Source organism: Durio zibethinus, chromosome 7 (genome assembly GCF_047325235.1).
Source record: "Durio zibethinus cultivar Kanyao isolate XHJ-2024 chromosome 7, ASM4732523v1, whole genome shotgun sequence".
Lineage (NCBI taxonomy): Eukaryota > Viridiplantae > Streptophyta > Magnoliopsida > Malvales > Malvaceae > Durio > Durio zibethinus.
Window position 1 is genome coordinate 24960453 of NC_143168.1, and position 10072 is coordinate 24970524.

Genomic DNA, 10072 nt, shown 5'->3' on the forward strand with positions numbered 1-10072 from the left:
GAACAAATTTAAAGTGTATTTATTAAGTAATCTATTTGATAAAATTTCTCTAATTGTCTCTCTAGTTATTGATTAGCTCTAGTTTTAGATAAAAAAGAATTTTGTATATTTATTATTTGATAGTTAAATTTTTTTTTGTGGTCCGTAGTTTTTTCCTTTACACTGGAGGATTTTTCATATAAATTTTAGTATATATTTTTTTTACGTTTTAGATTATTGATTATTGTTTATTACTGTAAGTTTATTACGATATATTATTTCTGCATTATTGAGTTTGTCGCTTTAGGTCTAATAATTTTTATTGTAAGTTGCAAAACTTTAGATGGTGTCTTCGTATCTTTTGGTGTGAAGTTTGAACTTCAGTGAAGTAACCCACAGCACACGGAAGAAGCTACATAAAATTAATATTGTTATATATTTGTCATGGTATACTCATTGGTGTTAGTTTTTTTTTTTTTTTTTTTTTTATTTGAGATTATCAAATTTTGATTTGATCACTGAAACAACTAAAAATAAAAGTAATTAAAGATAATTCAGTTCGACTTCAATAAAGACTTCACCTTCAACTTAATATTATATCCGTATATGCTCGACAATATTGGAGTCAAATTAGAGGAAGATAAAACTTGGACTGCCTTTAGAGGCCGGGGCTATAATAACACATTCCAGTGACCCCATTGTCGCCCAACCAGTACTCAAAGCACATAAGTCGTTAAATTTGACGCTCTCTCTTCCGTCTGCACTAATTTAACTGCACGTGACCTTGTCTTTATTGACTATCTTAACCCCAAGTTCGCAACTTGCTAGTGGCCCCTAAATGTAGCTTTACTTCCTAGCTACTTGGAACTTTTACAAGCCATGCATGGGTTCATAAATCTTGCCTACTAATGTTAGTATTGATCCAGGACCTCCTACTCTGGCAAAATGAGGATGTTTCGCACTAAAAAATCCAGTTCCCCTGACTGCAATACCACCAAATTAATGTCCCGGAGGCCTGGTCGGTAAACATGTTTGGTTGATTTCAGTAGTTAGCAAAACCAATTGTCACTCAAAATGAAGAAAGCTAGCAACTTCCTCTAGACTTAATTTTATTAATTGGGCTCCACAAGGAAGCTTGACTTAAAGGTAGCTGCGTAACCAATGGGTCAGCCGTGGAGACGATGCCTTAATAATGTTCGGTCACTAACAAAGCGCACAGACCCATTAATTTCATAGTTTGAGTATCATATTGTCTAGCCATCAAGAAATTATGGATGCCCGTTCTTGCATGCTAATGTTCATGTCGATCCTCGGCGTCCTACTATCACATAGTATCGTAACGGTTTTGTGTCCATTTGACGAATTTGAAAATGAAATAAAAAAAATAACGGAGTCGTCACAAATCTTTTTTGGTTAGGTGTGATTGACCACCTATTAAAACATATTCTTTTAATGAAATCTTAAAATTAATTAAAATTTATTAAAAAAATAATTTTAGGGTCTATGCAACAGTCTGAGTTCGAGAGTCAGTTACGTATAGGGAAGTATTGCACCCCCACAGTGCCCGTTTAAACGGTACCAATTAACTACATGTTATCCTTCGATTTTGATAAAAGCAGTCTTATTTTCGGTATTTGAAAATTAATTTTTTTATTTTTGATTTATTGTTTTTATATTCAAATATTATTTGAGAAAAATAAATTAAAACATTTTTATTGAAATAATTCTTAAAATGTTCCAGTACGTTGGTAATATTAAAAGAACTCTTTCTCACATAAAGATTTCTTAAGCATCACTTCTCGGAACACCTTAGAATCTCATCTTTGGAGGTCCGAATTTACTTTTTGTAAAAAAATTGTGTCATGTATGCAATGCAAATAATAACATGTTGATGCACACATTTTATTTTCCTTTTTTTAAAAATTTTATTAATTGTTTTATTAATTATTTTTATTTTTAATTTTGAAGAAAAAAAGAATTTTTATTTTATTGAAGTTTTTCTATAAATATTCAATACACTGATAATATTTTTTAAAAAAATCTTCTCACCTAAAGATTTCTTAAAGCATTTTTACTCGGAATATTTTTGGAATCCCATCATTGGATAAAATTTCTTTTTTTCTTATTTATATTATTATTTTTTAATATATTAATTAATTTTTATTTATTGTTAACAAAAAGAAAATTTTTATTGTATTGAAAAAATTTTAAAAATATTTCAATACACTGGTAGTATTTAAAAAATTCTTCTGACCTAGAGATTTCATAGGCATCACTACTCGGAATACTTTTAAATCCTATCATTGGATAAAATTTCCTTTTCTTATTTTTTTTATCAATATTATTATTATAAAGTTTTATTATTTTTCATTTTATTATATTTTAAATTTTATTTTAAAAATAACAAAATTATAGAAATTTTAACTACATAAAAAAATTATTCTAACAAATTTAAATATTTTAGTATGTATAAAATTATAAAAATAATGTAAAAAAAAATTTAAAAAAAATTTTTTTTTTACCTGAACCGATCGGTCAACAGTCTAGTCAACGCGGATCTGGTTGGATAGATTGCTCGGTTCGGTCTCGTAGTTTAGGGATGGTTTGGTTCTGGTGTCAACAGTTTAGCGACGGTCTGGTCCGGTTCACCTAAACTGGTCTGGGTCTGAAGATGAATCGGGTAATTGGGTCGATTGCACGAACCTCGAGTTGGGTCACGAGTCGACGCACGGATCCTCAGAGGCTAAAACGATGTCGTTTTAGGCTTTAGTGAAACGACGTCGTTTTGGGTTTTGGCCGTTTATATAAAACTAAAAATTTTTTTTCGGTCATTTTTTCTTCTTTTGCCAAAAAAAAAAAAATTACAGAGGGAGGCTCTGAGGCTCAATCAGCGTTTGACCTCTAGCGTCTGTGCCACTGTGTTGACCGTCGCACCTACCGCTGTCGATGGTCGAAAAACACAAAACTTTCCAAAATGTTCACCTCCTCGTGATCTTTTCAGATCTTGTGCCCGTTTTGTCAGAAACTACCTTGATCGACGTAGATCGAGGCTCAAAGCTTTCGGTATTCTCTTCTCTTTTTTTTTTTTTGTAAAACCAAAACTAATGTTATTTTTTCTTGTTACAAGTATCTTCTTTGGCATTGGGTTCCTCTTTACGGGGAGGACTGTGTTATTTTTTTTTTTTTTTTAGTTTTTGGTTTGGTTTTTCTATTTTGGTGTTGGGGTTGTTTGCGTTTTTAGCTTTTGTGTCTGAGAGGTTTTTTTTTTTTTACGAAATGAGTTAGGGTTTTTGTGAATAGATCCTCCTTTGAAAAGGGAGGAAGCTAGGGTCTTTATAGAATCGGACGTATGTTCAAGAAGGTGGTCTAGAAGTCTGTAGGTGTGACTGTAAGTGTCTGTAGTGCGTGGTTGTAGGGGTAACGAAAGTCATAAGCGTGGTTGGTCTGATGGGACTGATTTGGTGGCTAAATGGAGCTGCTAGGGTGACGACGCTACCATTTTCCAGCCCTTTTTTTTTTTTGATCTTTCTCTTCTTCTTCTTCTTTTAATTATTATTATTATTATTATTATTATTATTAAAATTATTATTAATATTAAATTGAAAATGAAGACAGTAGATTCGGACAAAATCGGTGTCTACACATAACAGTCACCTAATCCACGCCATTGAGGCTATTTCGGGTCCTTCTTCTGCTGACAAATACAATCCTTCCTTCGATTTTCCTTCTAAATTCGAGGCTGTATCCAGAAGGCTGAAACAAGGCATACCACCACCACTTCCACCTACTCCACATCGTTGGGTTCAGCCCGAGCCACAGCCACGCAAAACACCAACATCTCCGCATAATCCTAGTAATCGTATTAATCACCCCAGATCACCCCAGATTCCGTTTCCTCCATCTCTTCCGCAGCCATTCTCAAGACCACCACCAGCGCAACCACCAATGTCAACATAGCTTGCTTCTGTTAAAAAATTAGAAAATAAAAAGCTATATTTTATCTCGAAGTTTGACGTAGCTAATAGCTATTCCTCTGCTATTATTTCTTAAATGATCAACAGAAATTACGAAAGAGCTCGGCAACAGAATTCTACTTAAACGATCTTTTGCTTCCAAGATTTTATCGATTAATTTGTTTGTCGTGTGTGTTTACGGAAGTGAACCACTTAAATGGCCTGGCTTGTTTATTTTAGTCCACTATTCCTGATATTGCTTTTCTCTGTTTTCTCTTCCTCCTTTACTTTTTATCCTTTAACTTTGTAGACTTTTCAACTATTCAGATAAAAAGATAATTCTATTATCGTGCTATGAATCAATATCGAATTCTGTGTTGTACTTTCATTTTTGTTGAATTTGTCTTTGTATTTTTAATTTTATTAAATTTGGGATAAAAATAATGAAATTGAAGTATTTCGTAAAATATTTTATTAATACAAATGATAAATTTTATCGTTGTAATTTTAATTTCATCAATTTAAAAATAACAATAATAAAATTAAAATGTTTTACAGAATACTTCATTAAATTAAAGGGCCAATTTCTATCATTTTTATGATTTATGTCTAAATTTAATAAAATTAAAACTACATTAGTAAAATTCAGAAAACTGAAATATAATAACAAAATTTAACATTAACCCATAATCGAATGGTAAGATGGGTATTATATAATTAGTCTCAAATATCTCAATTGTGCCTATGGATGGCAATCAGAGGGCATACGACGACACGGTTCAATCTATCATGGCCGCGCAATTTATGGGTGGTCAAGTCCATGGACACATCTACCTTTTGTCTTTATTTATTAATTTTTTTTCTTTCACCTCCTGGTGTTATATTTTTATAGATTTTGCTAACGTGTATGTTAGGGTATTCTTTAAAATTAGTTAATTTTCTATTTGAAATAATAATACTCTAAGTAAGCAAAAGCTATTTTTTATTCTAAATCTAAATTTAATGGAGGTTTAGATTTTATTATCCTTTCAAAACGATACAATTAAATTTATTGTATTATAATTAAATTTAAATATAAATTTCAATAGGATTCATTTAATATAAATTTTTTAATGATTTTTTTAATCATAATTATAGCAATTTTTTTAATCATAGTTTAATAATAATTATTATTATTTTTAATATTATTGGAACCAATCTCATTGTCCCCTTGACTCTTCTCTCATCGAAAATATAGTCGAAGAATATATAACTCAAAAATTTTTCTTCTTTCCCCAACCGTCCACATCTTTGAAACTACCTGAACACTAGGTTTCATGTTTTCTTCAAAGCACATTTGTTTGAAGAATGATAAATACCTACCATCAAAGCATTTTTATATTTAATTCATATTATTTTTATTTTGTTTTTACTTTTTTATATTAAAAATTATTAAATAGACATCATTACTATAAAAATTTACTTAAACACTAAACTCCGAATTCTGAATATAGATAATTTTCCATTCTTCGTATTTCTAGAAAAGATATAAAACAAGTTGACAAACGTTATTTAGATTCACACTTGACGCTTCTTTAACGTTATAATTATTCAGTGTAGAGACGGAAACTTCCTGGATCGATTCCTCCAATATTGGGGACCATTTTTACTGAGTTTCCAGGCGACCTTGACTTTGATTACGTAGCCATTGGGTCAAGAACTTTGGTCCCTATATAATGAACATATTCGTATGCAAAGAATCCAACCGAAAAAAAAAAAAAAACCTTTGATTAAGGAGTCCGAAATGGCTACCATTTCATATTCTCTTGTATTGATCATGTTGACGCTGGGAAATACAATTTTCTCAAATGGCATTCCCATGGTCGAGGCCTCCAGAGGTTTAGCTAGCTTTGAGAACCTAACTCCTACAGCTTCTCCTCCTCTTCCAGACCGGCCTTCACTGTCACCACCACCAAGCCCCAAAGCCAACCCTCTAACTCAAGATAGTAAAACTAATCGAGATGGCTATGCCGTTGATCACCACGATTGATCTATATGTATAAATTATACACTGCTTTTGATTTGTACTACCATATATCTCAACCCCTTTTTTGTTTTTACTGAAATCTTGTTTTTATCCTTAAATAAGTGCAATATATAGGCTATTAAAAAAAAAAGAGGTTTATTTCTTTATTAGTATAATTGATTTGTTTTGCCTCGTATACCTCATTGTTTATAGACATATATTTGTGAAGGAAACTTTCCTATTTGGGTGAAGACATGCCTTGTTTTGTACGAGGGAAAATATATAGTAGGGAAAAAAATAAAATCTTGGAATCTATTTTTCTGTTTGGTTAAAGGGAAAATAGGAAGGAAAATAAAAGGAAAATGTAAAGGAAAAATATTAATAAAACTTTGAAAGTCTCACGACATTCTGAACGTATAGTATTATGGTTTTCAGTCATAAAAAGACAACAATTTAGGATTAACCTAATTTTTTTTCTAAATCTAACATTAAAATAAAATTTAATTAATCTAAAATGGTTAATTTGCCTTTCCCACCCGTGGTTGACTTCAATTTCGTTCCATTAGGGCTTTTGGATTGAATTAAGGAAATCCCAACCCATTTTACTTAGATGAAGACCCGAGGAGGAAAGCCCAGATTACATGCCTCTCATTTATGACCCAATGAGAGTATCGATTGGACTGATCCATCAGAAAGAAGCGCTGAAATTGGAATCTCCGATGGCTTCAATCTTCAACATTTTCTCCCACCCAATGTAGTAAAAACTAAAAGAACTTCAAATCCATACAAAGATAAGGAACTAAAAGGTAAAAAATGATCATAGCTATCATTTTGATTACCCAATGCATTTCAAACATAAAGCAAGTGGCATTACTTATGCTTACTTTTTTCTCCATTTTGGCCTTTTCTTTTTTCTTCTCATGTGCGCATAGAGGCTGGCATGGCCCTGGCCCCCATATGGGAGATTGGGGATAAATGCAAACAAACGAGGTTGTTCCCTTTACTTTTGTGTTTTATTTGGCTATAGTTTCTTTTAACTTAACCAATTTCTTTGTTTTGTTTATTATAAACCAATTTCTTTGTTTTATTTATTATAAACCAATTTCTTTGTTTTATTTATTATAAATTACTACCCAACAGTATTATTTGACTGAATATTTCATCAAATTTTTTTTTTTTTTTTGGGATTGAATTGTTATATACACTTGAATGAGATTAATATCTTAAATCTCTTAAAAAGAAATTGTGATATCAAAAAACTCTGTTATACATAACGATTCTCGTTATGAACAAAGAAAATGAGTAAGAGTAAGAAATTTTCTTTAATTACATGTTTCTATTTCTTGCTTTGACTCTCTTTTCAAGCAATTGAAAGTAATTTTTTTTCCTATAATATGTTTAACAATTTAGATTATTCTATTTGTATCCTTCCTTAAAAAGAGGGAGGTTTCATATTGAATCTTAATATTTTCATAGATTTCTTGCAATATATGAAAGATGAGATGCAAGAGCATCATTTTTCCATCTGAAAAACATAGTGGGGACTAAACCGTCAAGGTATGTTGAGTGTTGTTTATACTGCAGTTTGTTGGTTTGCTACAGAAAAGAAATTGACAAAGATATATAATTTATATCTAGACAAATCAAATCAGCTATAAAATACATTAAATGTAGTTTCGGTTTTAAAATGCAATGAATCGATAACTGATGAGACAATATTGTCAATATCAAGTTCCATTTTAATGGAACATGAAAGTGAAGCTAGCAAATAATTATATTGTCAACTTGCACAAGTTGACAAATAAAATTCTATGTCGCACAAGAAAACTTTAATCCTTCATCATATTCAACATTTACAACAGACAATCATCCAAGAGGAAAAAGTCATTTTCCTTGATTTCTAAACAGTAAGGAGAAAGAAAGAAAAAAGAAAACCCTTCATCATACTCAACTATAATTTAAAAACTTGATTAAGTTGATTTATATAATTATTTTTAAAAAATGATGCCTGAGTCTAGATCTTGGTACTATTTTCAAACTATGACGCTTTTGTATATTGAAAAAGATAGACAAAGAATGATTAATGGAAGGAATTCTCAAATAATTTACCAGAGAGTAGAACTCTCGGAAATGCTAAGAAGTTCTTCCAAGTAATCAGTTCCTAGATCCTCCAACACCACCACATTTTCCATCCTCATAATTTCCTTTTTATCTTTCTTGACCTTCTTCATCATCCCCATTTTGCTCTTCAAGGAGTGCCTTTTTTTCATTGTTAAAACAGGTGAACACCCTTCTTCAAATCTATAGTTCATTTCTTGAAACGATTCATAGACTTTGTCCTTTGGAAAATTGAGTATAGCCTTGGAACCTCGCATTGCCAATGCTGCTTGATCATAGGCTAAAGCTGCAGCCTCAGCTGTGTCAAAGGTTCCAAGCCAAACTCTAACACCATTCCTTGTTGAATCCCTTATTTCAGCTGCATATTTTCCCCAAGGCCTTCTCCTAACTCCTCTGTAAGAAACCTCCCTGGTAGACTCCCCTTCATTAGCTTTTGAGCTTACTTCATCATCTCTAGAGTTATTATTAAAGGAGCTTACCGGAGCTTGGTTTAGGACTCCCAGGAGAAGCATCTCCTGAGAATCATTTTCATTGAAAGGAAGGGCTTGGTAATAATTGAACGATTCTAGCGACAAATTTTCTTGAGAAACATAGGAAGAAGATGATTCAGCAGAGAATTGAGAATATGGGCATTCGAAATATGAAGAATCCATGTATGAGATTCTTGATATTCTTCTCTTTGAATATGGTATTTCACGGTGAGTATGGTCATTGGTCATAGGAGAAACATTTCAAAGATTAAGGGATACATATAGGCTAAGGCAGAGAGAGAGCCAAAAAAAAAAAAAAAAAACGCCTGTTGGAGTTCAGAATCCAAAAATTTAATATCGACTGAGACATGACAAGGGATGGAAAAGTGGCAAAGTTACATGAATACAAGGGTTTCAAACAAATTATTGGGTCGTTAATTGGACCCAGAATGAGGTGGTTACAGGTGAGTGAAAGGAACAAATGGGCCATGGCGGCGAGGTCAGAAGAAAGTTTTCAATATCTTGCGTCAGCTTGATGATTTCATCAGTAGATAAGGGTTTTGCCCACTTGGCACTAGCGGCTATCAAAGCAGGACACCAGCGGATGCCTATGGTGCCGCACCTAAGTGGTCTATAGTCCAGTGTTAAAGTAGTGCTTGCAACACTTTTTAGAAGATACAGATAATGTATCTGAATGTAGAACATCTGAATAGTGTCAAATGAAATCAAATTGACAGATGGTAATTTAGGTTTGGGGTTTTTCACCCAATTATAATTATCAATAATTTAATTACATTGAAAAAAGACCTAAATTACATAATTTTTTAATTATCAATGGACTTAAACATGCAGTGTGTAGTGAAAAAAATTTGCTTATAATTTTTAAGCAAATTTTGTTTAATTATCAATGGACTTAAACATGCAGTGTCTAGTAATTATGATAGATGGACTTAAAAATGAAATCAATGAACTTAAACATGCAGTGTCTAGTAAAAAATTTTGTTTGTAGAATGTAATTTAAGTCCTTAATTTGCATTGATCGAGCCCTTGCTTACCGTAAATTTTTATTTGACGGTGCATGTTTATCCATGGCCTTCGCAGATTAACCATTTGAATAACACCCATGATTGAAAAGCTGAAACATATTTCTTTCTTCCAAAAAGCAAGTTGTTTAATAAGTTCTTTTTCCTTCTTAATCTTTTGCACCAAGGGTGGGGTGATTTCGACAGTCAAAAGAAAAAAACTAAAAAAAGAAATGGTCCTTACAAGAAAATTGGGTTGATTTCCATTCAACATTTTGCTTCCTTTTGGCATGATGTGAGAATATAGATTGTCATAACGTTTAAATCTGAGGATCTATCGCTAGACATTAACTTAAAAAATCACCACTAATATTTTTTTATTTAGGTGCGATTGATCACCTAAAGAATCTATCATCTCAAGCAACATCTAAACTTAAGAGTCCCTAAAAGAATAGGTTCAGGTCTGTTGACCAGAACAAGATTTGGGAGTACGGTTACGTGTAAGGAAGGTTATAGCACCCTCAC

General features: G+C 31.9%; 1 pseudogene; it reads right to left on the bottom strand.

Moving 5' to 3' along the window:
- Nucleotides 1–7748: 7748 nt before the first annotated feature.
- LOC111277861 (ethylene-response factor C3 pseudogene) lies at nucleotides 7749–8998 on the bottom strand (annotated as a pseudogene).
- Nucleotides 8999–10072: the final 1074 nt, after the last annotated feature.